This window comes from Notamacropus eugenii, chromosome 1 (assembly GCF_028372415.1).
Source record: "Notamacropus eugenii isolate mMacEug1 chromosome 1, mMacEug1.pri_v2, whole genome shotgun sequence".
NCBI lineage: Eukaryota > Metazoa > Chordata > Mammalia > Diprotodontia > Macropodidae > Notamacropus > Notamacropus eugenii.
In genome coordinates this window covers 255,733,501-255,745,971 of record NC_092872.1, presented here as the reverse complement: position 1 = coordinate 255,745,971, position 12,471 = coordinate 255,733,501, and the positions used below count along the sequence as shown (strand labels likewise).

Here is a 12,471-nt window from a genome sequence, read left to right as displayed (position 1 = left end):
TGTCCACAAGCAGAAAGGCCTACTCTGACAAACAGTGAGCTTCCTCTCCACTGGAGTGTTCAAGGGATGAAGAACCACTTGGTAGGGATGTTACAGAAAGGACTCTTAGACGAGGAGACCTCTAATCTCCTATTCTACATGAGCAAGAGACTCAGTGTCTGCTACAAGGAAACACCACAAAGGCAGAGGTGATAAAGTGCTGGGAAAATAAACAGGCCTATAATTTCTAGACAAAGTCTAAAGAGGAGAAAATCATTTCTCAACACTCAGTATTAAGGAACAAGGGTCATTTTAATTTCATTGTTGTGCCTTGAATGGAACTGAGACGAGAACTGAGGGTAAAAGGACCCAAAACAGAAGAAAGCAGTCAGGACACAGCTGAAGAGTGACACATCACAGCAAAAAGAATGACCTGCTTCAGGCCTTCTGCAGCCTCTCAGGAGACAAGCCTAAAGGGACCAGGAGAGTTATTTTAGGAACCACAAGACACGGCCTCTGCTTATCCAGCTTATAGCATCCCCAGCCCAGGGCTCAAGCTGCCTTTCGCTGACAGGTCTTATTTCGAAGTGACCTCTTTGTTAATCACCAAAATCAAACCTATTTGGGGCTCTCTTTTTTCGAGGGTTTCTAGGCTAGTCAGTGCACCAGGACAAACTCACAATTTATAAGGGGTTGGTTACACTTTTCATAAGAAATAGGAAAAGGTCTTAGGCGTCTCTTCTTTTCAAAGAAATTCTCTCCCTCCAACGCCAACAAGAGTAACTAAGGGATCTGTCTATATAGTATAACCTTTAAATTGTTTAGACTATTCAAAATAAACATTCCTTCTGGACTAAGCCATGGCCATCTATGGAGCTCGGTGCAAAGGGGAGAAAGAAGAGAAAACTGAGCTCCTGGTCCTGAGGTCAAACTTTAAGTTCCTTTCTACAGCTCCAATTAAACCAGCTCTCCTTAGTTTAAAGTTCAAGAAAACTGAAGAATGAAGAGACTGTAGTAAAGGGAAACAATAAACATCTGGAGTAGACAGGAATTCCTCAGCAAGGATCCCACCTCTACCACTTCCTCCAACTCCTTTCTGAGAAGTACTCTCTCCACTGCCTCCTACAATGCGTAAGAATAGTAATGATGATAATGGATCAACACTTTCTATTTTTACAGAACTTTGAAGTTTTAAAACCCTTTTCACATAAATTATCTCATTTGATCCTCATGACAATCTTATGAGGTAGCTATTATCTAAGGTATTATCACTCCCATTTCACAGCTGAGAAAAATAAAGCTCACAGGTTATTAACTGCTTTGCCTAAGGCTGGGATTCTTAGCCTGGGGGCAGTGAATCTGGTTTTTAAAAATATTTTGATGATTGTATTTCAACATGATGGATTTCCTTTGCAATCCTATGTATTTTATGCATTTGAAAATTATTTTAATAAAGGGTCCATAGGCTTCACCAAACTGCTAAATGGATTGATAAACACAAAAGAAAGGATAAGAAACCCTGGCATAAGGATACAGACCCAGATAATCTAACCAACCCAATGAGCTAATATTTTTGTAACACATAATCTTGAAATAAAAGAAAATAGAGAAATATAAAACTGATTAACAACTTTTTATACTCTTTTACTTAGAAAAGGGTTTATGCTGGGCAAATAATAAATAATGAAGATAAACTTATTTGTCATCTTGGTTGCAAGGTGTGATGACCAAATCTATCATATACCCTCTTCCAATCATCTCTAGATTTTTAGAAGTACAGCAATTTATTGACATAACAATTAAGATTTCTGTTCACATAATCTCAAAGGTCAAGTCTTATGTAAACAGGAAATAAATGTCTTCACTAGGTCGGTAGGTCTTTTAGACCCTTCCACTTTAAATTCAGCTGAAACATCCTCTTCCTATAATCCCTGTCTTTTGGAGTCAAGCAGAACAAACCTAATCTCTCTTCCATACCACCATCCTTCCAATATTTAAAGACAACCATCATCCCTCCTAAATCTTCTCTCCCTAAAGCTAAATATCTACAGCTACTTTAATGAGTAATCACATGCCTTAATTCCATATCTAACTCACCATTTTGATTTCACTCCTCTGGACACACTCCAGCTTAGTTAGCCTTTCCTTTATTGCCTATCCTGCTTACCTCCTGAGGTTGACGACGAAATAAAACAACACGTGATAATTTTCTGGAAAACTCAAAAGTGCAACATAAATTTAAGGTTTTTATTAATTAGGATTAATAGTATTATTAGGGGATGTACTCTAATTAGTACAGAATGCTATGAACTATCACCTCCCTTCTGGGCACTAGGATTCTGGCCTGTAATTTTCCCACCTCCACACCTTTGTTCACATCCTCTCTTAACCTCATGAAAACTTCCCAGTCTTTCAGATAAGTCACTTAACCCCTGCAAGCCTCAGTTTCCTCATCTATAAAACTGGGATAATAACAGCACCTCCCTCACAGGGTCATTGAAAGGGTCAAATGAAAATGTTCACCCTCTCCCCAAACCCCCCCTCCAAAACCCCACAAAAAACCTTTGCAAACCTTGAAATGCTAAACCAATGTCAATTCTTATGACATCACACTCACCCTTGGCTCTGACCTCTCTCCAGTATGGGAAGGAGATCAAATGTTGATGGACTGAAGTAGTTTCTGGGCTATTTTTGTCTCCTGGTTTTGGTGATCTCTTTAAAACAGTTAGGATTCCACAGAGGATGATTATTCCCTTAGTACATTTATCTTGGATTGGCACTCCAGACAGACAGTTGGGCCCAAAACTGACTGGGAGGAGGAGACAAGCCTTAGGCACCTGTGAGAAACTGGGCTGTTTTTAATGATCCCAACCTGTTCCTTATCACAAAAGGGCATCTTTTTGGAGCCCAATTATTTCCCAGTGATGCTCTAGGGCTAAGAACCATAGCACACCCTGATTTCAGAGTAATCACCATGGCAGGTAATAAAGCAGCATCTAAATAGGATGTAGCACATTGCCAAGGATGACTTGCACAGGGAAGATGGTGTGAAGGACAATATGCAATGTAGCACGGTGGAAAGAGCCTGCCTTTGCAGTCAAAGACACTGGCAGTATGTGGTCTTTGGCACATCATTTCATATCTCTGGGCCTCAGTTTCCTCACCTATAAAATGGGGGTTTTAGGAATAAACAAAGTGAAGTAAGGCCAGGAAACAATCAAACACAGCAACCAAATGTTCCCTACACAAACAAACCAAAAAACCCCCACAAAACTACTGGAGCTTGATGACCCCTTGAGGGTTAGACCAGAGCCTCACAGATTTATGGTAATGAGCTTCAGATGGATAGACAACCTGAACAGAAAAGGTCACATCAATAAAAAATTTAAAAAGGAGAACAATAGGAAAGGATTTCTTTCAGATCCATGGTTTTAGGAGTAAAATTCATAACCAAACAAAAAATGTTTGATTATGATCACAAAAGACAAAATAGGCCACTCTGAAATAAAAAGCTTTTGCACCAACAAAAACCAATGTAACTAGAATATAAAGAAAAATTGTCAGTGGAGGGAAAAAAATCTTCACAATATCTAAAAAGTCTGGTGGCCAAGATATATTGTGAACTAACAAAAGTTAAGATCAAATCTCTAACAGATAAGTGGTCAAAAGAGAGGAACAAACTTTTTTTCAAAAGAAAATAAAATAAAAGTATATAAAAACCCCCTCCAAATAACTAATAAGAAAAATGCAAATTAAAACTTTGAGGTTTCACTTCATAACCGACAAATTGGCAGAGAGAGAAACAGTTGATGCTGAACGGAGATGTGGGGGAGATAGATATACTAAATTATATACTCTTGGTGGTGCTATTTTGCATTTCAACCATTCTAGAAAACAATTTGCAAATGAAAATAAAGATCAGTTTGTGCCCTTTGACCCAACAATTTCACTACTATAAAGCAAGTCTGAGGGGGAGCCAAGATGGCGGAGTAGAAAGACGCACATACACATAGCTCCGAACCCACAACCCACAGAACGGCTAGAGGGGACCAACTCACAGTGAATTCTGACCCAGAGGCCACGGAATATTGGAGCAAGGGAGATTTCTGTTCCGGAGAGACCTGCAAACCTCTCGCGGGGGGTCCTTCACGCTGCGGACTGGGCGCTGGGACTGGGAGCAGAGGGCAGCCCTGCAGTGGCCGTGACACCGTGAGGAAAAGATCCGAGCGGCCTACAGGGACGGGATCTCTAGCGGCCACGTGGGTCCCTCCACCCCCAGAGGGACCTGCAAACCTCTCGCAAAAGTTCCGTCACGCTGCAGACGCGGAGCCCAGCCCAGACCTGCGGTGGCCGCGGCTCCTAGAGGTACAGATCCGAGCAGGCTTCAGGGACGGGATCTCCGGTGGCACAAGCCCCTCCACCCACAGGTGACGGGGGTCGGTGGGGGAGTCTCTTTGGCGGGTCAAGAGGGGAGTGGGGTGCCCCCATGGCTCGGCCCCCTCCCCCCCCCCCCGGGAGATAGAAGCTGAGAGGCGGCTGCAGACAGGGGTTCCCCAAGCGGGCGGGACCCTGGATCCATTGTGGAAGGTCTGTACATAAACCCCCTGAGGGAACTGGGCCTGAGAGGCGGCCCTGCCCTGACCTGACCACCTGAACTTAATCTCACACTGAATAGCAGCCCTGCCCCCACCAAAAGCCCTAAGGCGGGAAGCAGCATTTGAATCTCAGTCCCCAAACGCTGGCTGGGAGGATCAGGAGGTGAGGTGGGTGTGAGGAGAATATTCAGAGGTCAAGTCACTGGCTGGGGAGAATGCCCAGAAAAGGGAAAAGAAATAAAACTATTGAAGGGTACTTTCTTGGAGAACAGACATTTCCTCCCTTCCTTTCTGATGAGGAAGAACAATGCTTACCATCAGGCAAAGACACAGAAATCAAGGATTCTGTGTCCCAGCTCACCCAATGGGCTCAGGCCATGGAAGAGCTCAAAAAGAATTTTGAAAATCAAGTTAGAGAGGTGGAGGAAAAACTGGGAAGAGAAATGAGAGGGATGAAAGAGAAGCATGAAAAGCAGATCAGTTCCCTGCTAAAGGAGAACCAAAAAAATGTTGAAGAAATTAACACCTTGAAAACTAGCCTAACTCAATTGGCAAAAGAGGTTCAAAAAGCCAATGAGGAGAAGAATGCTTTCAAAAGCAGAATTAGCCAAATGGAAAAGGAGATTCAAAAGCTCACTAAAGAAAATAGTTCTTTCAAAACTGGAATGGCACAGATGGATGCTAAGGACTTTGTGAGAAAGACAGATATCACAGAACATAGCGAGAAGATTGGAAAAATGGAAGATAATGTGAAATATCTTATTGGAAAAACAACTGACCTGCAAAATAGATTCAGGAGAGACAATGTAAAAATTCTGGGACTACCTGAAAACCATGATCAAAAGAAGAGCCTAGACATCATCTTCCATGAAATTATCAAGGAAAACTGCCCTGAGATTCTAGAACCAGAGGGAAAAATAAATATTCAAGGAATCCACAGAACACCGCATGAGAGAGATCCAAAAAGAGAAACTCCTAGGAACATTGTGGCCAAATTCCAGAATTCCCAGGTGAAAGAGAAAATATTGCAAGCAGCTAGAAAGAAACAATTCAAGTATTGTGGAAATACAATCAGGATAACACAAGATCTAGCACCCTCTACATTAAGGGATCGAAGGGAATGGAATAGGATATTCCAGAAGTCAAAGGAACTAGGACTAAAACCAAGAATCACCTACCCAGCAAAACTGAGTATAATACTTCAGGAGAAAAAATGGTCTTTCAATGAAATAGAGGATTTTCAAATTTTCTTGATGAAAAGACCAGAGCTGGAAAGAAAATTTGATTTTCAAACACAAGAATGAAGAGAACCATGAAAAGGTGAACAGCAAAGAGAAGTCATAAGGGACTTACTAAAGTTGAACTGTTTACATTCCTACATGGAAAGACAATATTTGTAACTCTTGAAACATTTCAGTATCTGGGTACTGGGTGGGAGTACACACACACACATGCACACACGCACACATACATAGAGACAGAGTGCACAGAGTGAATTGAAGAGGATGGGATCATATCTTAAAAAAAAAAAAGAAATCAAGCAGTGAGAGAGAAATATTGGGAGGAGAAAGGGTGAAATTGAATGGGGCAAATTATCTCTCATAAAAGAGGCAAGCAAAAGACTTATTAGTGGAGGGATAAAGAGGGGAGGCGAGAGAAAAACATGAGGTCTACTCTCATCACATTCCACTAAAGGAAAGAATAAAATGCACACTCATTTTGATAGGAAAACCTATCTCACAATACAGGAGAGTGGGGGACAAGGGCATAAGCAGGGTGGGGGGGAGGATGGAGGGGAGGGCATGGGGAGGAGAATGCAATCCGAGGTCGACACTCATGGGGAGGGAAAGGATCATAAGAGAATAGAAGTAATGGGGGACAGGATAGGATGGAGGGAAATATAGTTAGTCCTATACAACACAACTAGTATGGAAACCATTTGCAAAACTACACAGATTTGGCCTATATTGAATTGCTTGTCTTCCAAAGGGAAGGGGTGGAGAGGGAGGGAGCTAAAGAAGTTGGAACTCAAAGTGTTAGGATCAACTGTAATGTTCTTACCACTAGGAAATAAGAAATACAGGTTAAGGGGTAAAGAAAGCTATCTGGCTCTACAGGACAAAAGAGAAGACAGAGACAAGGGCAGAGAGGGAGGATAGAAGAGAGAGCAGATTGGTCACAGGGGCAATTAGAATGCTTGGGGTTGGGGGGGGGAGGGGATAAAAGGGGAGAAAATTTGTAACCCAAAATTTTGTGAAAATAAATGTTAAAAGTTAAAAAAAAAAAAAAAAAAGCAAGTCTTTGGTAGAAAGGTCCTATACGAAATGCACTTACCTAAAATACCATTTTTATCACCCTTCTGATGCCTATTGCCCACAAAATTAAATTCCAACTATTCTCCCTGGTACTGAATGCTCTCCAATCATCCCCCACTTTCCTGACTATTCAATATCAAACTTCTGATACTCTTAGATCCATGTCCTTCATGTCCCCAAACATTCTCTTCTCATTTTCTTCCTTTTCCCATTCTGGGAATACCCCACACTCCTTTCTATTTACCATTATAAATGTTTTTTCTAAAGATTTTTTTTTCTAAATATACTTTTTTCTAAATCCAGTTCAGCCTCACCTCTTTCCCAGACTAAACCTGATCCAAAGGACTGACAACTACAACCTGGGGAATAAAGCCAACCTGAGAACAAACAGGCAGCAAGTCAGTCTGTAGGCCACAGTTTACCAACCTGTGCCTTAGCACACCTTATTTTTATTTTAATTTCTCAAATGTTTTGAGAATTATCAACTAGAAGGTAACTTTTAACTAGATGGGAAGGAATTCTCATCCTCTCATTTTACAGATGAGGAAATTGAGGCCCCAGAATGAAAAAAATTCATTTAAACCAACATTAAGCAAATGTGCAATGATCTCTGGAAGATATCTGATGACAAAAATAAAAGTTTCTTTCCTGTTTGTAATACAATAGAGAATAATGATAATACTAAAATGGGTAACATGGGATTCACTATGGAAGAGTTCATTTATTGAGGAGAAATGAGGGTAGAAAATCAAGAATGTTTAAGGAAGCTGTTAGCATCTGTGCTGGCCTTTAAAGGAAGAAAAAGATTGTCAGCAGAGGAGACCATTCTACATGGGGAGAAAGGACTTGAAGAAAACACATGAATGCAAAAGGCAGGAGCATGGGAGCAAGTTGTCCAAAGAACAAAAGCAGGGAAAGTAGTGAGGTCTATTCGAAGGGCAGGCTTGGGGTGGTGGGACCTGAACAAGGGTGGGATGGAGGCTGCAAGAGGGGAAAGCATAAGGAAGATGAAGAAGCACAATCACGGGCCTTGGCAGTGCTGGGAGGAGGTGCAGGGGAACAAGGGTCAAAGGTGGTGGCCATCTCCAACCTCGGTAACTAGGAGCAAAAGGGAACCATCAACTGAAACAGGCAGATTGAAGTGAGATGTTTGGGAGAAGGGACAAGATTTTGGACAGGCTGAACGTGAGGCAACAGTAAGGAACAAGGCTGAGCTCTTCTTGGCATCCACATAACTGAAGCTGGCCAAGTGGAGGGAAAGCCTAGGAGGCAGAAAAGGTACCACAGAAGAAGAAGAAATCAATTCTATCATTATCTACCAAGAATTTATTACATGCAAGGTAAAAGTCCAAAACAAAACAAAAATAAGAAGACAGACTACCCTTAAGAAGCTTGCACAGGCATATAAATAAGTAAATAAGGTGGTGAAATGAATCGCTCAATGCTCAGTATTTATTAAGCACCTACTGAAGGCATACAAAGGCCAGTGGGTAGTGAAACAGACAGAAGCAGCCAGCATATATTAAATTTACTTATGTGTGTGAGAGGGAAAGGAAAGACATCTAGGAATGTTGGAGATGACTGAAGGTGAGGGGTATTCTGCTTGCTTCAAGGACAAGAGAAGTGTGGTAATGGACAAGTGCTAGGGGTGGCCAATTCTGACTCAAGTATTCACCAACTGTGTGACCTCTCATCATTAAGCCTCATCTGGAAGATGGCACATGCCAGGCACACCACTATCTCCATCATCTCCCCTCAAACCCAGATGAGCCTTCGGCAGAACACCATCCCCTCCACACCAATTCTGCTTCCAATCCAGGTCCCATGGCCATCACAGAGGACAGAAATCACCGTGGAAAAGGATCCATCATCCTTGCCACCACCAATACCAACCTTTGACCAAGTACTGATGATGGCAGGGAAGCCTGAGAGTCCTGGGAGTGGCAGACTACTATGGTGCTTCCTTCCCACAGCTCTCAAAGCCTTCATCTTTGGAAAAGAGTCCTGTGAAGATACAGCGTGCCAACTTTTTCTATGGATTCTGAAGCCACAGCTACTCAAGCCCCAGAAAAGGAAGTTCTCATAAAAGTCTCTGGCCTATTAAATGATTCAACACCAGATATGAATATGATTTTATCAGTGGAAGTAACATTAAATATGATGCTTTATCATCTGCTTTGTCAGGACTCCCCCATTAGAAAGTGAGCTTCTGGCAGCAGGGACTTACTTTTCTATTTATATCCCCAGGGCTTTGCACACAGTAAGCACTTAATAAATGCTTTTTTCATTCATTCACTTCATCTACAAAATGGAGACAACAGCAACCACTTCACAGAGTTGCTGTGAAGACCAAATGAGATAATTATATCCAGAGCTTTGCAATCTTAAAACACTATCTAAATGTGAAACTATTATGGTTACCTAAATATTCATTCACGCAGAAGGAAAGAAATGAGTAGACAGGGAAAGACTGAATAAGAGACAATTAAAAAAAGACTGGATCAGGCAGGAATCTGTGTTCCAGTCTCAAGTGTGCTACAAATGGGACAATATAAGTAAAGTGTTTTACGAGCCTGAAAGCACCAAATAAATGTCAGGTAGTAGTGGTAGTAGTAGTAGTTTTGCATGACATTGATCAAGTCACTTAACCGTCGTTAGATCTTAATTTCCTCATCTGTAAAACTGAGGTGTTGTCTTAGAAGATTGCTATGGTCTGTCCCTTCCTTCCAGTTCTATCAACCTACAAATCTAAGATGAAAGAGAATGATGGTATGAATTCAAAGAGTATGGCTAAAGGACAGATAACATCAAGGGCATTGGTTTAGAGGTAAACTTCAGCAAAGATGAAGACTCATTTCATCATGTGAGATGAGAGGAAAGGGGAAAAAAGCGATTTGGGGGTCATAATCTGATGATCTTGAATTTTTCAGTAAAGTAGGAGGTAAGGTCCTCTTCTGAAGGTTCAGGGGAAGAGGGATAGGGCTAGAACTGTAGATTTAAATGGAGGCTTGGAATAACTGCAGTAGAAGTGGCATTCTGAGTAAAGAGGAGGATAGTACAAATGTTGAAATGGATCCAGCTAGCAAAGTTTGTGACTGAATGCTGGGCAACGTAGCTGCAGAGTCCATAGACGGTAAGAAGTAAGCAAGGTTTGAGGATTGAGAGGATGAGACCCTTGCAAGAACAAGGATTCAAGGGCAGACAGGTGAATTTTTTTTTTTTAACAAAAATAAAAATTGGCTGATGATTGGGTCGATGGAAGATAGAGACAAAAGGAAAACCAAAATGGGGGTAACAGGTTGGAGGAAGCGAAACAGTCAAGAGACAAAAGGTCACAGGGATCAAGGGAAGGTGAAGGCAGGAGCCTGGAGTCAGGCATCAATTTCTTAGAAGTGGGGCAGCTAAAGAATGACAATGAACTCCAATGCGTGACCACCCTGGGAGATGAAGCAGAGTAGGACACAAGTCACAGAAGTTGAAAAAGTCAAGGAACTGTGCCAAAAGCACGATCCAAATGGACACTACAACCCCTCAAAGTCTTCCTATTCAAATCTCCTCTCTTCATCAAGCCTCCGTGCCTCAGAATATGGGTAAAGAGCGATTGGTATTTTCATGGACCTCCCCACTAGAGCCTTTTTTTAAACAATAAAAGGTCCATGATATTTTATAAGGGTTTACTAATTCTCCCTCTCTCTGATCCCTCAATGCTCTCAAAACTGTCTCCTCTGGCATAGACTTCCTCATTACAGTCAGTATAGTCTCCCTGATCTTTCATCTTTGTTTTCCTTGGTGCATTTCTGCTTCCTCATCCAGCACAGCCATTATGATGTTAGAACCCAAATGCTACCACAGTACTGTCACTGAGAGAGAAAAAAGGGCCTTAAGGATATCTAACAAAGTCTTTTTTTTTTCTGGTCACAGTCCTTTCATGTTCATTATTATGGAAGCTTCTACCTGCCTCCCCCCTTAACTACTTTATCAGCTGATACATCATCATCTTCCCAAACCTCTTTTGTAAGCTTCCCAAAGGAGTTTAGGGCATCATTGCCCTTGGGTGCCATGTTTTTTTGTTTGGCAAAGATCAAATGCCTGCTAGGCGAGGTGGTTTTAATGATTATTTTGTCTCCTCATTGTGACAATTGATTTACACTGGCTAAACTTACTGAGGAAATAGTGGTAGTCTGTGCCAATGTCTATTTTTTAAAATTCATTTCCCAGCTTCAGGAGCTTGTTAAAATAGGTCAGGTTGCTTGAATGGAGCTGCCTCAATTATACTGTGCCTTCCCATTTTTCTTCATCTTTTTCCCCATGTCTGGAATTGATACTAATATTTTCTCTAACAAGCTAATAAACTAACTACAAACAAGAGTTTCAGAAATGATCCTCACACTGATGTAACCAATCCTTCCCTGACTTTTAGAATATCATTTCATTTTTTGCAATGCATGTGTTGCCTCTCAATTCTCCTTTTAAAATACTTGTGAGGTATCATATATGCAAATATATTTGCATACATCACATGAGACAGGTACGTCTGAGTCTTCTAGGCAGCCTCTCAGTCTTTGACCCCTATTGCTTCTTACTCTGGCACAACTAAATCTCCTGTCCCTGGAAACCTACTCCCTTTGTGGTCTTGGACAAGCCACTAAGCTCCCCAGCTCCAGGGTCCTCCTCTGTAAAATGAGAGTTGGATCAGATGGCTCCAGCTCCGGGCCTCAGACCCTATGAGGAGGATGACAGGGGGTGGAGTGGAATGTTGGCAGAGTGGTCCCGGCACTGAGGGAATCAGAAATCTCCCGGAGGTCATTTATTATGGGATGACAAGGATGGAGTGACATCTAAATATGTTAAACTCCAATCTGAAACTAGTAACCCAGATCTCTCACCTTCTAGGATAGTGGATGGAGAGCTGGAGTTAGGAGTCGGGAAGACCTGAGCTCAAATTTTGCTTTAGGCAATTCCTGGCTGAGTCACCCCGGGAAAGCCAAAAACCTCTCTCTGCCTCAGTTTCCTCACCTGTAAAATGGGGATAACCGTGCCAACCACGTCACAGGATTGCGGAGATTATGTTAGTTATTGTATGCCAAATACTTTAGCAAATCTTAATTATGATAGTGTAAAATAACCCAACCTATCTCATACAACAGATTTGTTTAGGCACACCTCGAAATGGATGTATATGTGTATGTGTGTGTACACACGTATATACACACTCACACAGAGACTCAACGAAGCCAGAAAGCAGCCGGCTGCCGGGGGCCGGGAAGGTCAGACGTCCGGCCTCCGGCTCCTCGCCAGGGGGTGAAAAGACCCTTTAGCTCAAAGCCCAGGATGCGACGACGCCTCCCGGTAGCATCTGCACAAAACCACCTCACCTGGGAGTCAGGTCAGGAGGATCAGATCAAAGTTTGGGGCTGGGAGAACCCCCGGCTATCAAGACACAAACGCCGAAAGGATCAAACAAAAAACGAATGGAAGAATCTGGGCCGAAGCCCGTCCCGAAGTCCGGCCGGTCCCCAGGGGCCTCACCCACCAGGCCCCCCGGGGCTAGCCAAGCAGGCGGGGGCGCCGCGAGGGGCGGG

General features: G+C 42.4%; 1 protein-coding gene across 3 annotated transcripts in view; it reads right to left on the bottom strand.

The window, feature by feature from the left end:
* The window catches only part of UBE2Q2 (ubiquitin conjugating enzyme E2 Q2), a 66,815-nt gene that overhangs the window by 53,725 nt on the left and 619 nt on the right, over positions 1-12,471 (bottom strand). The window lies entirely within an intron of this gene.